A 21,801-nucleotide genomic window follows, 5' to 3' on the forward strand; every position below is an offset into this window, starting at 1 on the left:
GTTTTCCCAGAGCCTGGACTATAAACTCTCTCAAAAAACTACCACTTTTCTTACTTGACTCAACTGAAACCGCAGAGGGGAGGCAGCTCCTCAATGCCAGGATTGGTGACACACACACCCTCCCAAAATGCGCCGCGGTTATTTCTGGGGAATTCATTAAACAGGTACATTCTTTTAAAACGTGTGGTTTGCTGAGACGATTCCTTTGAATGGTTGCAATATGCCAGTATGATTATTCTAAATACTATAAATTACTTTATAAAGAACAATCGCTGTTTTAGACAAAAGAGCATGTAAAAGTATATACCAATGACTTAAATCAATTTTTAGATTATTTTAATACAATACATTTCCTTGAGAATTTCATATTACATATTTTGTTCATATTCACCCTCAGTTCTCCCCCAACTCGTTTTCTTTCAATCTATGTGCATGTGTGTCTTTATGAGTGAGTGTACTCTATTTGTGTGTGCCCGCCTCTGAAGGCCAAAAGATGGCATCAGATCCCCTGGAGCTGGAGTTACAGGCAATTGTGAGGCCCCCAGTGTAGGTGCTGGGGACAGGGCGGTGGTCTTCTGGAAGAGTAGGAACTGTACTTAATTGCTGAGTCATCTCACGAGCCCTAAATTAATTTTGTGTATGTCTTCATATATTGAAAACACCATTCTAAATGTGGAATTTATGCTGTTATGCATTTGCGAAGAAACCATGGCATGCATGCCAAAGTAAAACCCTTTACAGGCTGTGTGCTTCCTTGTGGTCTATCACTACTGGATCATGAGCAGGGATAAAGTACTACAATGCTAATGGGACAAGAAACTGTGAATGTGTCAGAACTCTGTGACTTCCACTCCATATCATCTTCTGTAACCCTAAACTGCTCTGAGAAATGCTGTATTAATTAAACACAGGCAACAAAAATATTAGGTAGTATCTCTGGGTTCTGAAATAATGGGAAGTGTAAAAGGAACTTTTATTCGCCTGATTCTATTGTCTCCGAGGCTTACTGCCTCCTGCTAACGAAGACCTAGTCCTGGAAGCTTCTAGTCTCTATACAATCTAACCTAGGCCTAGCATGTTTTCAGTCCCAAGACTTACTGCTTAATAAGCTCACCCTTTCTTGTTCTTACTGAGCTCATAGCTGGCTAGTTCAACTCAGGTATTCTGGCTCAAGCTCCTCTCCCAGCTAACTTACGCAATTTGGCTTTTCTTTTAGCCTTTGAATTACTCTGCTTGGCCTCCAACTAACTCCAGCAATCTTCTGGCTCCTCATTCTCTGGCTCATTCTGTTTTCACCTGTGTCTAGCTTGTTCTCTCATTCAACATTTATTTCTCTGTAAAATTCTCCCAGTAAAACTACCTCCTCTTTCTCTCTTCATTGCCACTTAAGTACCTTCCCTTTCCTCTTCTGAGAGCTAGGTATATCCTATTCTGTCAAATTTTCCGTAATTTTTCACTTTCTCTGCCACCCAATTAGACATCAATTTCAAACATGGGTGATACTTTATACAAAGTATCTTTGCCTTCATTGTTTGGGATTAAAGGCATGTACCACCACAACTGGACCTAAGCTTTTCTTACCTGAAACTTGCTGCGTACCAGGCTGACCTTGAACACGGATTTGCTTGTCGTTGTCTCCTGGATTAAAGGCGTGCTTGTTTCCCAACATGATCCCACAGACATGGAAGGTCTTTGGATGTGATCTCTTACCAGAGCAGCCATGTTCTGAATTAAAATTCCTCTACAAGGAAGATTTTATTTTATCCTTTGAATATTTATTGAAATCACCCTGCAGATTTTGAAAACAGGCATATATAGTTATAGTAAAAATATTATAAAATATAAACTAGAAGGCTAGAGAGATAGCTCAGAAATTAAAAACCGACTAATCTTCCAGGATACCTGCGTTTGAGTTCTAGCACCCACATGGAGGCTTACAAACACCTGTAACTCCAGTTCCAAGGGCTCTGACGCCCTCTTATGGCTTCCACAGGTACGAGTGATACATGCATACACAGGCAAAGCACCTGCACCCATAAAATAATTACTACTATCTTTGTTTTATTTTTCAAGATAAGGTCTCTCTGTGCAATTCCAAGCTGTCTTGGAATTCTCTCTGTAGGCCAGGCTGGCCTTGAAATCAGAAATTCACCTGCTTCTGCCTCCCAAATGCTGAGACTAAAGGCATGCAACACCACCGCATTTTAATTCTATTAGACATTCCACATTTTATTTGTTTTATACAAACTCAACAAAATCTTTTAGCATTGTCAGAATGTTTTTATTATTCCTTTAGAATTAGCGCAAATATAGGGAGCAGATTTTTTTTCTTTAAAAGAATCTGCTTCAAACAATTACTTCTGACTGTCTAGAAACTACTATTAATATTTATAGGCAATGCTTTTTTTCACCCAGCTCTCAGATAAATGGATGCATGCACTTGACTGAAAGCCACTCTGTCTCCCTGACATCTGGATGACCCAGGCAAGCCTTTTACCCTGCCAGGGTTAGCTTCTTTTTCAGTGTACATTTGACAGTGGGACTTCTCTCTCTGCATTAATCAGAAAATTAAAACTGTAGCCTGTGTCACATTCTTGCTGACATGCATGGGTACATGACAGTGTGAGTTTTGGGTCCTTGAAGTGAGACACATTTTCAGCTTTACTGTGGGAGTTGCATAAAATCCTCAGATAAAGCTCCTAAATCAGATTTTAAACTTGTTAGAGAAAGACTGGAGAAAGGCCAGACACCTTCTCTGTCATGTCAGTAATCACCAGGTGACTCCAGCTCCTGATGTCTATTAAATGACAGACCGGACCAGAGATATCAAAACTTCCTTTTGCTTTCACCATTCTACAGCTATGTTCTACAAAACATGACTTTTTTTTCTTTTTTAATATGCATGCATTCATTTAATGTATGAGTGCTCTATCTGCATGTACACCAGCATGCAAGAAGAGGGCATCAGATCCCAGTATAGATAGTTATGAGCCATCATGTGGTTGCCGGGAATTGAACTCAGGACCTCTGGAAGAGCAGACAGTGCTCTTAACCGCTGAGTCATCTCTCCAGTCCCCAAAACATGAGTTCTAAGTTATGGAACAAAAGCCTGCCCAAGTCTCCGTGGGCTGCTGCTCCTGCAGCGGTGGCTGCCCACCACCCACAGCCCCGGCATCTGCACTGTCCACCGGTGGGTGCCACCCAAAGGTCTTTCCTGCATTTTCCTTCTCACTGATCTTCCAGTGCCGCAGACTCCCTTCACCCAAGCTTCCTCATAATCATGCTGATTCTTTTTCAGTCCTTTATTCTTGGATCATTTCACACATGTGCTCAATGCATCATGGTCGTGCTGACCTTCAACTCCCTCTTCCCACTCCCTGAAGCCTCTCAGCGTGTCTCTCTCCCACCTTTGTCTTCCCTTTTTTCATAACACCCACTGGGTCCCATTAGAGCTACCTGTATGTGTATGGGTGTGAGGTCAACTGCAAAAGCAGGGACAGCCTACCAGTGGCCACCCGCAGAAATTACTCCCCCTCCCCAGAACATGTGTGCTTTGGGATGCAGAGGGTCCAGGGTTAGGAGCCTCCACCTTCCACCTTTCACTTTAGAGCTCCTAATCATATCTTCTCTGAAATTAGGATCTCTTTGCCCCAATATATATTGAGTGTTTACTTAATACACTGTGTGTTTCACGGTTGTTGTCTGCTAAAAGCCACAGCGCATCAATCTTCAGGGCACGGTCACCATGTCATTCATAGTTAAGGAAAATAGAGTTCAGAGGGGTTGAATGAGTGGCCTAAGGTCATCCAGTAAGTGAGGCAGCCAGGGTTTGATCACATGCTCCGGCTTTTAAACAGGAGACAGAGCAGTGTGACCCCTCCAAGGTTCAGGAGGCACTGCTCTGTTCAGTTTACTGAAAGCCCCCTCCCACCCAGCAAGGGCAGTGGTTTCTAGGCGGGAACAAGGCAGAATAGAAAACATCTTTTTCAAGATTCCAGGGCTTTTCTTTGAGAACCTTCTTCACTAACCCAATTCTTCCAAGGAGATGACAACCACTGCTTGTCTCTACCTCTGTATAATGATTCTATCCAGGGACTAATCCATCTATTAGGTCAGAACCCATACGACTTAGTCATCCCTGGCAATGCCATCACAGATGAACCCAGAGGTTCCCTTCATTAGTTAATCCCTCGCAAAATTGCTGCTTGGCAATTACGATCAGCCAGTCACAAGCGTGCAGCCGGAACAGCTTCAACAGCTCACCCTCAGGCCCAGCTCTGTCTTTGAAACCCAGGGCATTTTTAAAGCCTTGCGTCAAGTTCACAAACCTCTTCCCTGACTTCCCCTGGTGTCATTAAGAGGACATGGCTTTATATTTGCTGACATCACAAAGCCTGAAATACGCCCCCGCCCCCTTTTTTTAGCACCAGTAAGATTGTGTATCCCGGGGGCAGGGGAGGCAGTATTTTTTTAAACTTTATTTGCTTTGGGATCTCCCATAGAGTTAGGTGCTTAGTAGATACTAGCTAATCGATAAAATAATGAAAATAACAATGATAATACATGATTTGTTACTGGCATGTGCTTTAAGGCGTATTAATTGAAGAATGTTATAAATAAAATGTACAAAGTAGAGCCAGTTTCTGAAATTGGGGCTCCAACAGTCAGGGCAGGTTGCCAGTTCTTTCTGGCTGTTTTTATGTTTCATGTTAAACAATGATTTCTCTCCACTCCAAAATTCTGAGCAAACACTCAAAAAGCACCATAGCCCATGACTATGGCTTAGGAAAGGTCACATGACCCACTTTGAATTCCACTCCTGACCAAAATCTTCCATTTTTAAACCCCAAGCAAATTCTTCCTTTGTCCCACCAACTTCCAAAGCCCTGATGAGCAGATGGGAAAGAACAAGATGACTCACTGTTTACTTGTAAGTAGCCTTGGACAATGAGGACCAAAACAAAGAGGATTGTATTATGGGTAATCTTGAAACAGAGATAGCACAGATGCGCTACTCATCATGAGAAGCATCAGGGGTCTCCAGGAGGGTCCATGGAAAGTGGACTAGCATCCGTCAGATTCCCGGAAGTGTGACACATCTCAACAAGGGTTCTGCCACCTTAGAAGGACTACAGTGAGATGTGCCAGCCGCTCCCTGAGCACATTTTCAGTGACCCTGGTCATGTTTACAAGTAATAAAACTGGCGACTAGTACTGAGCCAGAGCAGATTTCACCTGCTGTCAAGTTACTTTTCTCGTTGCTGTGACCAGCTGCCTGAGAAGAAGTATCTTAAGGATGAGAGTACCTCGGGAAACGGTGGCTCAGTCTGTGAAGTGCCTGCTGCACAAACACAAGGATTTGATTTTGGATCTCCAAAATCCATGTAAGAAGTGAAGCAGTGACTGCCTGTCATCCCAGCCTGGGAAGGGTGGGGTGGAGGAAGCAGAGACAGGTGAGTCTGTGAAGGCCCCTGACAGGCCAGCCTGGCTGAGACAGAGCTTTAGCGTCCATAAGATCCTGTTTCAAAAGCTTTTATTTTTTTCTAAGATGGAAGGCACCTGAGGGTAACTAGGGCACCACACACACACACACACACACACACACACACGAGAGAGAGAGAGAGAGAGAGAGAGAGAGAGAGAGAGAGAGAAAGACAGACAGACAGACAGAGAGACAGAGAGAAAGAGCACCCCAGCAACTGAAGGGAGAAAGGATTCACTTTCATTCATTGTTTAGGGACTCAGTCCATCACATTGGGGGTGGCATGACAGCAGAGTGTAAGGAGGCTGGTCAGTTAATCTCCAGAAACACGCTCATAGGCCAATCAGTGTGTCTCCTAGGTGATTCTAAATCCAGTCACTATGACAGTGAAGACTAATCTTGACACCTTCATGCCTCCGTCAGCCTGGGAAAGGGGGCACAGGTTTGGCATCAGAGCTGAGTTATAACCCTACTGAGTAGCTGCAGGACTTAGAACAAGGTACTTTATCTCTCTTAGTCTTGGGGCTTAAGGAATTTTTGTTGTTGTTGTTGAGGTATAACTTATATAATGAGGCACCCAAATCTTTTTTTTTTTTGCTTTGTTTCTTCTTTTATTGAAAATAGATTGTTTTCCACACAATATATTCTGATTACAGTTCTGCAACCCTGCTCATCCCAGTTTCTCCTCCCCAACCCTCCCATCTGGATACACACTCTTTCTTTCTCTCCTTAGAAAACAAACGGACCTCTAAGAAATAGTAATAAAAAAATTAAAATAAAACAAATATGACAAAACAGCCAAACAAGGGGGCGGGAGGCAAAGGCAAAAGACATGCATATAGATGCAGACACGCCTGCTCGCATACTCAGAAGTCCCATAAAAACATAAAAACAGAAGCCATAATATATAAGCAAAGGACCTGTAAGACAGAAAACACAACAGAATAAAAATGCCTGGACTCAACATTTTAAGACAGAGACCCTCCAAAGATGCCACAAATTCGTTTTGTGTCGACCATCTACTGCTGGGTGTCTGGCCTACCCTTAAGAGTGGTTTGTTTTCCCGGTAAGATTCCCTTGGAGAAAATTAATTTTAAATTTGCAAGTGGCTATCAATTTAACATGGCTTCTGGGTTAAGAATGGGGGCATGTGTCCACGTCTCCTTTCAGCTCCAGGACCTTATTGGATGTAGATATGAGCAGGCCTTGTGCATGCTGCCTTGGTCTCTGTGAGTTCATATGTGCACCAGTCCTGTTGTGTCTAGAAGGCCTTGAGTTTTTTGGTGTCCTCCATCCCCACTAGCTCTTAGACTACTTCCACCTCTTTCACAAAGTTCCCCTGAGCCCCGAGGGGAGGGATTTGATGGAGACATCCCCTTTAGGGCTGAGTATTCCCAGGTTCCTCACTCTGCATCATGTCTGCTTGTTGTTATCTGTATTTGTTCCCATCTGCTGCAGGACGAAGCATCTATGATGATGGCTGAGCAAGGCACTGATCAATGAGTATAGGAGAATGTCGTTTAGTAATCATTTCATTGCTATGTTCCTTTAGCAGAACAGTATTATTTAGTTTTCCCCTAGGGCTCTGGCCTATCTAGTCTCAGGTTCTTGGTAGCACTGGGTATGGGTTCCCTCTCATGGAGTGGGTCTTAAGTCAAATCAGATATTGCTTGGTTACTTCCACAAGCTTTGTGCCACTATCATACAGTGTATCTTTCAGGCAGGTCACTCTTGAAGATCAGGTTTGTAGCTAGTTGGTATTTACCTTTCTCCTTTGGTAGCAGTGAAGCGCCTAATCTCACCTGTGAAGTTGAATGTGTATGTTAGGCCCTTGGATGACTTCCACTGATGTCTGGCCCCTGGTGTTTATGTGTTTATCCCTTATTCCTGAATGCAGACAGACTCTGTGGCTTGAACATGGACTTCTTACCAGTAAGACGTCATGCAACGATTATGTTATGTTGTATAAAACCCCATCTTAACCCAGAATGATCATGACACTTGGATATTGGAGGCTTCAGAAGCTCAAGGTCATGCTCTACTATGTAGCACATTTGAGGCTAGCCTAGGCCACAGATGAACCTGTCTCTAAATAATTAAATTTAAATAGATAAATAAATAAAACAAAGAACAACAAAACCCAAGTTAGCAGACTGCCAGTTTGATGAAGTGGCTTCATTAAAGAAGCCCACTTAACAGGAACCATGGGCAGTCCCAGGGTCTTAGAGACAGTGTTCAGACTCCAGCTATGAGGAAGTGAGAAAGCTGCAGGGTTCATTACACAGTCCCTAAAGGAACAAAACACAGCCTAGACTGTTATTGTTGTTGTTGTTAATTGTGTGGGTATGTGCATGCCGTAGCACTTTTGGAGAAATTGATCCTTTCCTTCCACCAGGTAGATCCTGGGATAGAACTTGGCTTGAAGGCAAACACTCAGGTCACAGGTTGCATCACCTTTCCAGCCCCCAGCCCATGACTTGATTATAGCCTTGTAAGGCCTGAGCAAACATACAGCTAAGGTAAACCCAGACTTTTGACCCACGTAAACACTCATGTAAAGTATGTTGTTGTTGTTGTTGTTTTAACACATTTTATGTTTTGTGTAATTTGTTCCAGAGCATAGAAAAGCAATGTGACCATCGCTGAGATCAAAATACAGAACAGGGCTGGAGAGATTGCTCAGTGATTAAGAGCCCTGGTTGTTCTTCTGGGGTCCTGAGTTCATGCACCAGGGGATTCTCACAACTGCCTGCATCTCCAGTTCTGCGAGATCCATTGCCCTCTGCTGCCCTGCATGAACACACACACAGACATATATCCCACATAAATAAAAATACATCTTTAAAAAAATACAGAACATTTCTAGGTCCTTAGGAAAACCCCTCATTCCTAGTATCCCAAGGGCAAACTTTCGACTGATATCTGTCACCATAAATGACTTTTGTTTGGTTTGTTTCTGAACTTTGAGTTGGGGGAACCACGCAGGATAAATTCTTTCACATCTGACTTCCTTTCTTAGCATGATGTGTGTGCCTATACAGCACTAAACCACTTTTTATGCTATGAAGTAGTCTACACACTGTGCCCTTTTCTAGTGGTTATGGACAGTTGGGTTGCTATGGGCAATGATGCTTATCATGAAGATCCTCATGGACAGTGTGGAGGGCATTGGTAAGTTTTTCCATTCAAATTTTGTATGTGCTTAATCTTCACACGACTGTGGGCCCCTCCTTACTTCAGTTGCCTTTTATGACTTCTGGAGGAGGCAGTGTGATGGAGACATTGTGAAAGACATACGAGTACCAGTATTTTACCAGGTGAGCCGAGTTCCCCAGCTCCCTGCCTGGTCTGCTTATGCTGCGGACTGTGGTACTAATGATGCATGAGGTCATGTGTAGAATCTGTGTCCCTATGGAAGGACTTGTGGAAGGCTATTTGCTCTTTCTGTAATTCAAGGATACACATGTCAATTCAATCATCTCCCAGATATCAAGCTGATGGAGCCTTTATCTGGAGCCATTTAGCCTCCAGAACCATGAGAGAATGGCTTCCTGTTATCTATAAATTGCACAGTATTGGGAGGTTGGTCTCCTGCTATGTATTCTAATGCTAATTACTGGTCCCAAGATCTGGTTGCAATCAAGTACATCCTCATATACACTGGTCTTTGTGGTGTAAACCTTGTTCTACTTCATTTAAAGTTGATTGGTTAATAAAGTTGCTTATGCTCCTGGGCTTGGGATCTCAGAGGGACCTCGAGGCCAGGAGGAAAAGAGAGAAGAAGAAGATGTAACCGGAGAAGAGGAAGCCAGAGAGAAGGAAGTCATTGTGGAGCAGCAAGGACCATGAGGGCCAGAAGCAGCCCAGACAGGAACAATTATGACAAGTAACTTGGGGGGCATAGCTGAGAAATAGCAGAATAGCTCAGAGAGTTAGCTACTCAGTTATGGTGCCTTAAAGCTTTTATAGTTTTTAAGTCTCTGTGCATGCTAGATTTCTCAGCCTCGAAAACTGTGTGGAGCACCCAGACTAGTTGTTTGATGAAAGCAGCCTGAGCTGACTCAGAGATACCACATGTCACCTTTGGTCACTGTTCTGGGAGGTCCCAGCCAGCTTTTCAAACCGAGTTCCTTAAGAACTAAAGCTTGTCTCACCAGCAACACATTTCCCCCATCATTCTTCTTCCCCCTAATCATGGGTGGTAAGGTCTGTTAGATACCTAAGACGTGCTAGAGTCTTCTTTGTTTCAGTTTTGACACGGTAACTTACATAGCCTTCAATGGCCTTAAACTTGCCTTGTAGCTGAAAATGACTTTGAACTATTGCTTCCACCTCCCAAATTCTAGGCTTATAGACAAGTCACCATGCCTAACATATTTGTTTGTTTTGACACCGTCTCAAAATGTAGCTGACTGGCCTGGAAATTGCTATGAAGGCAGCTCATTCAGATTAGCCTTGAAATTGTGACCCTTCCTGTCTCAGCCTCCTGAGAGCTATGATTACACGCACTCACATATATGTGCAGCCATGGCAGGTTCTGTTAGAAGCATTTTATTTGTTTGTACTCACTCAGCCCACACATTGACCCTGTTCGGTCAGACCTGCTAAATTCTCTTGTCACGGATACAGAAACTGAGGCCTCTGTGGGGGACCTAGCATCTCAAAACCAAAACAAAACAAAAAACAAAAACAAACTAAAAAACCCAGGGTCTCGCTATGTAGGCCTGGCTGACCTGAAACTCACTATGTAGACCGCATTGGTCTCAAACTCATAGAGCTCTGCCTACTGCTGTCTCTCCAATACTGGGATTAATGTATGTGCTACCATGCCTGGCAAAGCTGCCACAGCTGATATCTGAACCAATGTGTCTGAGCTTAGCCTCACAAGCAGACATTGCCTTCTCGGAATGTAAGCAGAACTAAAATCAGAACAAAAGGCTAATTGTGAAAAAAAAAAAAATTTAAAGGCGCCAACAGGTAGGGATATAGCCCAGAGGTAGGGAGCTTGCGTAGCAGGCACAAGGCATCAGGGATTAATGAGTATAAATGTACATACACTCATGGGCCAGTGTTCATCTTGAAGCCTGACTAAATGATCAGCTGTAAAAACAGCTATTTTCATTTTCTTCCAAATGAACTGGTGTGAGCCATTGCATACTGGTCTTGCTAGCTTAGAGCTATTGTCTGGGGCGTGATTTACCAGGTTGCAATTTCATCTCTTTGTTCAAACTGTCCTAAAGGGAAAGTTTATTGTCAGATTAATTTTTGCAGTAGGAAAATGGGGGCAGAGAATAGTTAAACAAATGGCTCCCGGTCCGCAGCTGCATGTGGTTGACACAACTGCGCTTGGATCCTAATTGGGGCTTGGAATTGAGATCATGGTAGAGCCTGCCCAGCATGTGCAAAACCATGGCAGGGTGGCTTAAATGAGACTGGCCTCCACAGGCTCACATGTTTAAAAATACTTGGTCCCCAGTTGCTGGAATGTTTGGGAAGTATTCAGAGGTGTGGCCTTTTGGAGAAGGTATGTCACTGGGGGCAGGCTTTGAGGTTTCAAAAGACTTGCACCATTCCCAGTGTTCTCCTCGGGAATTCCACCATTCTCTGCCTCACAGTTGTAGATCAAGATGTGGGCTCCCAGCTGCTTCTGCTGCCATACCTGTGCTCTGACGTCACAGATTCTAATGCCCTAAAACTGTAAGCTGCAATTAAACACTTTGTTTCATAAGTTGCTGTCGTGGTTTGAAGAGTTTTGGGTCCCAGACTCATGTGTTTTTGAATGTTTCGCCACAGGGATTAGCACTATTAGGAGATGTGGCCTTGTTGGGGGAAGTGTGGCACTGTGGAGCCAGGCTTTGAGGTCATATAAGCTCAAGCTATTCCCAGTGTGACCGTCTCCTTCTGCTGCCTGCAGATCATGATGTACAACTCTCAGCTCCATAACTCCAGCACCATGTCTGCCTGCACGCTGCCACACTTCCCACCATGATGACAAGGGACAGAACCTCTGAAACTGTAAGTCAGCCCCAATTAAATGTTTGCCTTGATAAGAGTTGCTGTGGTCAAGGTGTCTTTCACAGCAATGAAACCCTGACTATGACAGTTGCCTTGGTCATGGTGTTTTATCACAACAATAGAAAAGTAACTAAGACACCTGTGTTCTACCCTCAGTAGAGTGAAAAGAAATAATCCAACAGAGAGATGCCTGGCTTTCAAAGGCCAGCCAAACCCAGAGTGGACATCTAGCTGTTAAAAGAGTCCTGGCCACTTGCAGTTTAGGTCTCCCAGGGCAGCTATAGGAAGCATCTGGGGCCTATTGGTCACCACCTGGACTTTGTTTCTGAAGGCGAGTGATTTGGGACAAGTCTCCTAACCCATATGAGTGTTTATATTCCATCTCATGCAAAGGCTCAGTGGGGATCTGCCAACTTCTCAGCAGGACTTTTGCAACGGCTGTTTGTGTGTCAACTTGGTTAAGCCACTGGGCCCAGTGGTTTAGTTAAATACCAGTCTGACTGTTGCCAGTGATTTTTTTTAAAGATGTAATTAACATTTAAGTCTATAGACTTTAAGTGAGTAGATATCCCTTGATAATGTGAATAGACACCATCCAGGCAGTGGAAGGCCTCAAGAGCCAAGACTGAGAAATATGATTGGAAGCCCTCAGTGAGGCTTTCTCCGGCAGCAGATGAGAGCAGATGCAGAGACCCACAGCCAGACATCATGCAGAGAGAGAGCCTAAATTGGAAGTCACCATCATGTCTCTCCCCTCAGTCTGGGGAACCCCTGGGAAGTGGGAAAGGAAAGACAGTGGGAGTCAGAGTGGATGGAGGACACCAGGTTGACATGGTCCACCAAATTGATGAAGCATGGGTCACATGGCTCACAGAGACTGAAGCAGTCTGTGCTGGGTCCTCTGAATATCTGTTATGGCTGTCAGCTTGGTGTTTTGTGAGATTCCTAACAGTGTGAACAGGTGTATCTCTGGTTCTTTTGCCTGATCCTGAGACTCTTGTCCTCTTATTGAGTTTGCTTTGTTCAGCCTTGATATGAGGGCTTTTGCCTTGTCTTATTGTATAGCGTTTTATCCTACTTGGCTGTCATCTCTTGGAGGCCTGCTGTTTTCTGAAGAGGAGATGAAGGGGTGGATCTGGGGAAGAGGAGGGTGGAGATAGCTGAGAGGAATGGAGGGAGGGGAAACTGGTTGGAATGTATTTATTGTATGAGAGAAGAATCTATTTTCATTTTTTTTAAAGCCAAGATTGTCATTGACCAAATGACAATGTGTTTCTGCTTCAGGTCTAGAGGATGTGGCTGTCAAGCTTGCAAAATTAGCATTCCCAACCTGAGGGAAGACAGGTTAAAGAACCTGTGGGTCTGTTGTACAGATTTTGGACTTGTCAGCCCCCACATGATCTCATCCAATAGACAAGGTACATTAACCATCATAGACAGGAGAGTCTCAAAGACTTAATGGGAAGATGTGAAAAGAGGAGGGAAAAAAAAGGCAAATGTGAGGCTCTCAAACTTCTGACCACACCCACAGTCACACAGCAATTTCACCTCAGAAGCACACAGACAGGTCGAGGGCGGTGGAGAGAAAATACCACCACTGACAGCAGATGCACCCAGATGCTTTATTCTGTGTCATTTCATTTCATTCTGGACCCACTAAGTGATGGGTCCCAGGGATGGAAAGGTCCTACAGTGATCAGCATGAAGTGCTGATGGATGGTGCTGGGCAGCTTTTCTCTCTTCACCTCTGTTTCCTCTGTGGGTTCCAGGGTTTTAGCTTCTGTCCTGTGCCTGCCTGCTAGGTGGGTTGTTGTCATTTCCTTCTCTGGTAAACCATAATTGTTACTTTAAGCTCCCGGAAATCATACTTACACAATGACACAGACATTACACATCATCATGTAACTGAAAAACTTAAATGGGGATTATTTCTCTTCTGGTTTGATAGTTCTCTAGAGCAAAAAGGCAAGGTTCTAGGCTTGCCCCTTTCATAACTCCCTCTTATAAAAATTTACTGAAGTACCATTGTCTTAGTTACTTTTCTATTGCTGTGCTAAGACACCATGTCCAAGGAAACTTATAGAAGAAAGAGTTTATTGGACTTCCAGTTTCAGAGGGTGAGTTTGTGACTACCATGTTGGGAAGCATGGTCGCTGGCAGGTAGGCATGGCACTGCAGCACTGGCTGACCGCTTACAGGTTGAGACAACAACCATTAAGCAGACAGAGAGAGCTAACTGGGAATGGCATGGACTTTCAAAGCTCAAAGCCTGTCCCCAGGGACACCCTTCCTCCAACACAGCCACACCTCCTAATCCTTCCCAAACCGTTCCACCAACGGGGACCAAGCATATTCTAACTACCGCAACCACAAAAATTATATAAATCCACTCAGCTCTGTTATCCCCTCTGAGAGCAGTAGCCCATGAGTCTCCTACCAGACTCCTCTTCTCCTGTCCTTTGCAAAATTGAAACTAGGACTCCACTCATGTTAGGCTTTATCCCGTCACCGAGCTTTATCCCCAGTCTTTCTTTCCCTTTTTTTTTTTTTTTTTTTTTTTGTTTGTTTGTTTTGAGACAGGGTTTCTTTGTGTAGTCTTGGCTGTCCTGGACTCACCTTGTAGACCAGGCTAGTCTCAAATTTACAGAGATGCACCTGCCTCTGCCTTCCAGAGTGCTGGGATTACTGGCATGCATCACTGCGCCCGGCTCACTTTTAACTTTTTGTATGAAGGCAGTGCCTCACTAAATTACTTTAACTGACCTTGAACTCTATAGTCCAGGACAGGTTTGAACCTGTGATCTTCCTGCCTCAGCCTCCTTGAGTGGCTGAGATTACACCACCACCAGGCCCAGCTTAAACCTAGTTCTTAAATGTCTTGCTACCTCACAGTGAATAGCAGGTCTTCCATGCATGATTCTTCAGAACCAACCACCACACCCAAGCTTTAGCACTGGAGTATACCTTTGTGCTGCTATACTCAGCCGCCCTGGCTAACGCTGAACAGTTAACCAACCATAGCTTTCTTCCTCGTCATGCTACTCAGGAAGGAGTCCAGATCTGAAGCAGAAACACAATACTTGGTATGCACACAAAGGTGACCAGGTGCAAACACACACACACACACACACACACACACACACACACACACACATAACCATAATTCCTAACATGATTGAGCAGGGGCTTAAAATATGAGGGGAAGTTGGTTGGAGAGTTAAGAATCTCTACAAACTGCTGATTCCATCTTGCTCATGACATTTTGGCTGCAGGCTTCATGGACCAAACAAGTTGGATAAGGAAGAACACAGTAACAAGGGAATCGCAGTCTAGCAGTGCTGTGGAGAGAGATTTGGGAGGCTTGAGGAAGGCTGGGAGGGCAAGATAGTGAGCGAGGGCATCAGCCTTGATGTTTGGTTCATGAGAGTCCCTTGTTTATTGTTCACGGTTTCCATGAGTATCTCTACCAGGAAGGGCTCTGCACAGCGTGCCACATGAGAGAACTCTGACTTGGTTGGTGACTAGCCCTCCAGGAATGTAAACTCCATCCACAAACAAAGAGGCAGCATGAGGGTTTCAGTGTTGTGTGGGACCAAAGGAAGAAATGATTGTGACTGAGGCAGTCGGGGAGAAAGTTGCTGAGAGACCCAAGGGGCCAGCTAGGATTTTGGTTAACCCTTGCCATCCTGAAGGCCTGGTAAGTGGCACTTCTGTCAGGGTAGTCAGGCCCGGAATTGGGTCCTCGCCTTTTTATTCTGTGCTGAAACAGAATAGGAATAGGTTCTGCTTTGGGTCTTCATGAGAACACGTAATCTCAGTGTTGTATAAATAAGATTTCCAGGAGCTCAGAGTTACAGATGGGGTTTACCAAAGAAAGAAAAACAGCATCTAGTTAAGATGGGCATAGGACAGAAGCTGAAACAGCTTTGGTAAGGAAGCAGAGGTGCAGAGAAAGGGGGCTAGAGGTACTATGCTATTTTTCTGTTGCTGCAACAAAATACCCGAGGCTGGGCAGGAAGCCAAATTTCCCACTATGATGCCATTCACCGTGCTGAGATGCAGCCAGCCAGGAATTTCACCAAAGCTGAGCATATGGGAGCCACCAGATCTTGGACAAGTAAGATTACAAATCTAGTCTTCAAATAAACATCTTTTCTTTGTAATATATCCAGTCTTGAGTATTTTGTTGTAACAACAGAAACAAACTAAGATGGCCAGTTGATTTCCATTTAATTTTAGTTTCCAGTTTGTACTCTGATATAGCAGATTCATTTCTGGGTTCAGAAAAAAAAGCCTTACTCTGTAAAACTGTGCACAGAAGTGAAAGGCAAGATTGATGCAAATCCCTCAGACCCTTACAAGTTTATTTACTGAGCAGTAGTGATAATCTTAATCAAGCACGGTGAAAAAGCATGCTTCATTTTGGCCAAAGGACTACAACAGCAAATATAAGGCTTTATTATTTTAAAAGGCAGACAACTGCATGGTCAGTAATTATGAGTATGTTCCACAAAGAACTGAATTTAGCAGGTAGGGACACCAACCTCCCACCCTGATAACCTGAGTTGGATCCCCAGGTCCTATGTGGTGGAAAGACAGAACCAGTTCCTGTAATTTTTCCTCTGTCCTCCACATGCATGCCACACACAGACATGCACGCACACACACACACACACACACACACACACACACACACACACAAACACTAAATAATGTAATAAAAAAATGTAAAGATTTGAAAGCTGGGTGTTGACCCAGTGTTTGTACCCTCCTATGCATTCTAATAATAGCTAATGGATGGAAGGGATGCAAACAGCCATGGATAGACAGATGCAGCAATAAAATACTTGTACGCTAAAGGCTCCGTCAGAGGAGTTCTTCCAAAGTCCTGTTATGTTAAAGGGTCGGTTTCCAAAGTGCTGCTATCAGCAAGCCTGTTTGTTTAGCTTTCAGTGTTGAATATTGACCTCAGGGCTTCATACCTGCTCAGCAGTCACTCAACCAGCAGAGCACCAGTCCTTTTCTTTCTTTCTTTTTTTTGTTGTTTGTTTTCTGCTTTTTGGTCTTTTTGAGGCAAGGTTTCTCTATGTAGCCTTAGCTGTCCTGGACTTACTCTGTAGACAAGGTTGACCTCGAACTCACAGAAATCTGCCTGCCTCTGCCTCCCTCAGTGCTGAGATTACAGGCATGCACCACCACACCCCCTTTTCTCTTCATACTTGGTCATCTTGAGAATGTTACGGTAACAGAAAGCTGACTAACAAGGGACAGTTGGGATGTCATTCAACTGTAAGAAGAGCCTTCTGACAGGCTACCGACCACCTTAAGGACATTCTGTTAAAGGAGATAAGTTTTCAAAAGACACATGCTATGTGACTTCACTGAGACAGAGGGTGTAATGGTGGTCCCTGGGAGCCTGCATGGAAGGGAAGAGGGAACAAGCATTTAGTGGGAATAGCCTTTTAGACAATGATAGGTGAAAGCCCTCTGAATGTATTTCTACACTTAAAATGGCCTTGATAAGTTACATTGTGTGTATTTATTACAATTTAAAAAAAATCAGTGGCTAGTTTAAAAAAAAAATGGGCTAAGTGGAGTGGGTTGACATGGCTGAGACCAAGACAGAGATTGAGGAGCAATCTGCTGGCTGAGCTGTGATGGCCCTGAGCATATCTCAGAGCCCAGCCCTGTTGCCATGTGTCTTCTCAGACTCCCTCAGTGCACTGAGTCTCGCTTAGCAGTGAGGACTGTCTGGAAACCTTTAGGGAAAGAAGTCACTGATACAATCAAGAATCCCAAAAAGGAGCCTGGTACAGTGGTGCATGTCTGTAATCCCTGCACTGGGGAGGTAGAGACAGGCGATTCCCTGTGAGTTTGAAGCCAGCCTGGTCTGCAAAGTGAGTCCAGGCCAGCCAAGGTTACACAGAAAAGCCCTGTCTCAAAAAAAAAAAAAAAAAAAAATCCCCAAATGTCTCCTTTACCTCCATGTGAATGATTCATTTTCCTAGGACAAAACCATTCATTGTCTGGACATGGTCTTTTAAGACTGGGAATTGTGCATATGCTCAAAATGAGAGGAGATATTAAGCTTGGCTAAAGTGTGTGCGTGTGTGTGTGAGAGAGAGAGAAAGAGAGAGAGAGAGAGAGAGAGAGAGAGAGAGAGAGAGAGAGATAGAGAAAGGGGTGAGAAATGTAAGTGCTATCGAAGGTAGAAAGCTTTAGGGCATAGAGAATGCAGCCAAGCATAGTGGAAAACATCCAGGGATAAAAATATGTACTAATTAAATGCACAACATAGTGGGTGTTTTTTAAAATACTTATGAAAAATGAGAAAGTTTTAGACAATTATTAAAGATTTCTGCTAACTTTCCAGAATGACATCATTAATAAGAACATTTACAAACTGTGTTTATCTATGTGGATTATCACAGAGGCCTATGCATTTTTCTTCTCTGTCGAAAGCTTTGTAGGTCAGACTAGAGGCTGTATGGTTCTTAATCTATCACCTTAGCAAGTGTAAGCATCAATTTCTGTCTCTAAATGGAAGCCAATAATTTCTCGGTAGACTTGCCCCCAGGAAAGAGAGGAGCAGTACTTGGTAGAGTGTTTGCTCGTGTCTGGAATCAATGCCTGGCACAGTGAAGAAGGAGGGGAGAAGAGAGCTGGGGAGATGGCTCACTGTGCAAGGTGCCAGCTGTGCAAACATGAAGACTCCAGCACAAATCCACACCACCCAATAAAAGCTGCCATGTCGGTACCCCCAGTGCTGAGGGCAGGGGCAAAGACACGCATAACCCATAGTTCACAGCCAGACAAAGCAAACTGGTGCTCTGGGTTCAGTAAGAGACCCTGACTCAAAATATAAGGTGGAGGGGCTGAAGAGTTTGCTCAGTGGTAGAGTGGTTATCTAGCAAGCACAAGGCCCTGGGTTTGATTCTCAGTTTTGGGGGCAGTGAGCATGGAGAGATATAAAAGACACTCAGCACAACATTGATTTCTGGCCTCGACATGTGCAGGAGCATGCATGCATGATTACATACATAGATACATACACACACACGTACACACCACCACCACCAATAACAACAATAGCATGCAAACATGCAAACATCACACATACACAGTAACAGAAAAAGAAAAAGAAGAGTCAATGAAAGAAGGGAGGGAGGGAGAGTGGGAGGGAGGGAAGGAAAAAGTGAGCTGTTGGCTATTTCCCACAGGAATAGTCTCAAACAGCTGCTCTCCACACACTGGCCCCTACCCTGTCCCTTCTTACCTAGACGTGCTGAACAGGTCACTGTGTCCTTTGATCCCTCAGATGAGCCCAGTTAAAGGGACACATGGGAAGGGCAGGGCTGGCACTTCCTCTGGATGTATTTCCTTCCCCTAAAGCAGTGGTTCTCAACCTTCCTAGTGGTGACACCCTTTAATACAGTTCCTCATGTTGTGGTGACCCCAACCATAAAATTATTTTTGTTGCTACTTCATAATTGTAATTTTGCAAATATTTTCAAAATGAATTGTAATGCAAATATTTTTTGAGAGAGAGGTTTACCAAAGGGGTCATGACCCACAGGTTGAAAACCCATGCCCTGAAGGGTCAAGCTTTATACTTCATTCAAAGACTCTGCAGAAATAGTCTCACTCAATCACAATGCAACAGCTATGGATGAAAAGCCTAATTAATACCTTTCAGTAGAAAAGCAGGAGTCTCCACTGCTTATCCAGCTGGTTGGGTTCTGTGGTACATGAAAGCAGTAGGATTTATACATTTTTATCAAGTTACCATTGCTACAGTGAAACATCATAACTAAAAACAAGTTGGAGAGGAAAGGGTTTATTTGGCTTACACTTCTACATCATAGTCCATCATTGAAGGAAGTCAGAATAGGAACTCAAACAGGGCTGGAACCTAGAGGCAGGAGCTGATGCAGAGGCCGTGGAGAGGTACTTGCTCCTCATGGCTTTGCTTGGCCTGCTTTCTTATAGAATGCAGGACCACCAGACCACTGGTGGCACCACCCACCATGGACTGGGCTCTCCCCCATCAATCGCTGATTAATCAAATGCCTTACTGCTGGATCTTATGGAGGCATTTTCTCAACTGAGATCCCCTCCTTTCAGATGATTCTGGTTTTCATCAAATTGACCTAAAACTAGCCAGGACAGTGCCTTTCTATTTTTCCTGAAGTGGTGGCTATACTGCCAGGGCACTGCGAAGAGCTTTGAGAAGACAGTTTAGGAATAGGTTTCTTAATTTACTAGCGTTGGAAACATTGAATGGTTCTATCCTAATGCATTCACCAGATTTTTCTCCTTTTCCCTTCCTGTGACCTTATTCCACCCAGTGGCTTCCTGTTGCTGTGTGGTCTAGAGTCATAGAGATTTGAAGAGGAAGTAAGGGTTTTTTGGCAAGGGCCCAGAGCCTTAAGTCCAAGACAGGGTTGGGCAGAAGCTGAAAGGTTCGAGCAGGGAGAGTCACAGCTAAGCAGGTACACTGGCGGCACACTGCAGCCCCAGCACCCAGGGCTGGCATCTCAGCATCTCTGCACCCAGATCATGCTGTGTCAGCTAAGCCATGCCCAGAGCCTGGAGGAGAGAGTCTGACCCTTGATGTCTGCCATGCTGCAGCCAGGCCCCAGTGCTGGGGAGCTAGGCCTGAACTCACAGGGGCCAAAGCACACTAAGCAAATGCATCTGTGGCCTGTACACTGAAATGCTTGCTCTCTCTCCCACTTTCTATATTTTTTTGCATAACAGGGTGCTCATCTGGTACACAAAGGCTGCTAGGCGACAGCTCTTCTTCTTCCATTCTCGTTCTGACAGAGGATGTAGGGTTCACAGGCATCCATTCCTCAACCCTCCCATGTGGGCTTCTCCTTTTGTGCAGGTTTGTTCTGTCTTCACCTGTGTCTAGCTTGTTCTCTTCAACCTATCTTTGTAAAACTGCCTCCTCTCCTCTTTTATTCTGTGTTGCTCCCTTAAGTAGCTTCCCTTTCCTCTCTGTTCTGTGAGAGTTGGGCACATCCTATTCTGTCAAATATTTCTCTGATTCATCACTTTTTCTGCCACTCAATTTGGTGTCACTTTCAAACATGTTCTTTTTTCTACAAACAAACTTTACCTTCATTGCTTGGGATTAAAGGTGTCTACCACCATGCCTGGATCTAAAGATTTTCTTTATCTGAAACTTGCTCTATACCAGGCTAGCCTTGTACTCAGATCTGAGCACTCTCTTAATATCCCAGCACTCAGGAGGCAGAGGCAGGCAGATATCTGAGTGTGAGGCCAGTCTGGTCTACAGACGGAGTTCTAAGACAGCCAGGGCTGCTCAGAGAAACCCTGTCTCTAAAAATTAAAAACAATAAACAAAAAGGGTTAAAAAAAAAAGCCATGACCTCACAGGGTAATAAAGACTGGCTTCCATGGAGCAGGGAGGGGTCACTGGTTTACAGTGCGAAGTTCTCCTCCCCTCCTCTTAGACATGTGATGTGTGAAGGGATTCCTCTAGGGACCTTGGTCTGGGCTCTTTTAATGGATGTGATATCAGTTTTAGGGCAACCATAGAAGTTGGTGCTATTCCATTTTACACATGAGAAACTTGAGTAAATACTTTTCTAAGACCACCAGCCAGGAAGCAAAACATTAAAGGTGAACCCCCACCTCTATGCCTCATTTGGGGGAGGCCTCTATGCCTCATTTGGGGGAGGCCCATTTCAGACCTGAGACTAAGCCTCTGCAAGAGGTAACCAGAAAGTTTCTGGAAATGATAACCACCCTGCAACCCCAGAGATGGATGCTCTGTGCTTCCCTGTGTAAGGTGTTGAGTACGGTGTGGGAGATGACACACAATAACTGAATAACTGACGTGCCCTATGACTTCAGCAAGGTTGAGCTTCTTAAAAGAAACTTACAGATCTGGGGGGATAACACCATCCCTCTGCCACTGAGTGCTGGAGACCGAGCCCTAGAAAAACTTCTTGCCTTGACTCATTCATCTTTTAAAACAGAACTACCAATTGATGAAAAGAAAAATTAACAGGATTCTTCAGGGCAGTTAATAAGACGGTGAGCATCGACACCCACACAGAGCCTTTGTGTGCTGTGGGATGGGAGGCTGAAACCCACATGAGATCTAAGGCATAAATGTGGAAGTTGGAGGACAACTAGGAGAGTCCATCCCCTTCTCCTCCCATGTGGGTCACCTGGGTTGGTGGTCAGTGCCTTTACCCACTGAGCCGTTTTGCCAGTCCCAAGGGTCTCTGTCTTGATGCATTTCCCTCCCCTCCTACCCTACCCTACCT

The sequence above is a fragment of the Meriones unguiculatus genome, chromosome 9, assembly GCF_030254825.1.
Source record: "Meriones unguiculatus strain TT.TT164.6M chromosome 9, Bangor_MerUng_6.1, whole genome shotgun sequence".
NCBI classification, from domain to species: Eukaryota; Metazoa; Chordata; class Mammalia; order Rodentia; family Muridae; genus Meriones; species Meriones unguiculatus.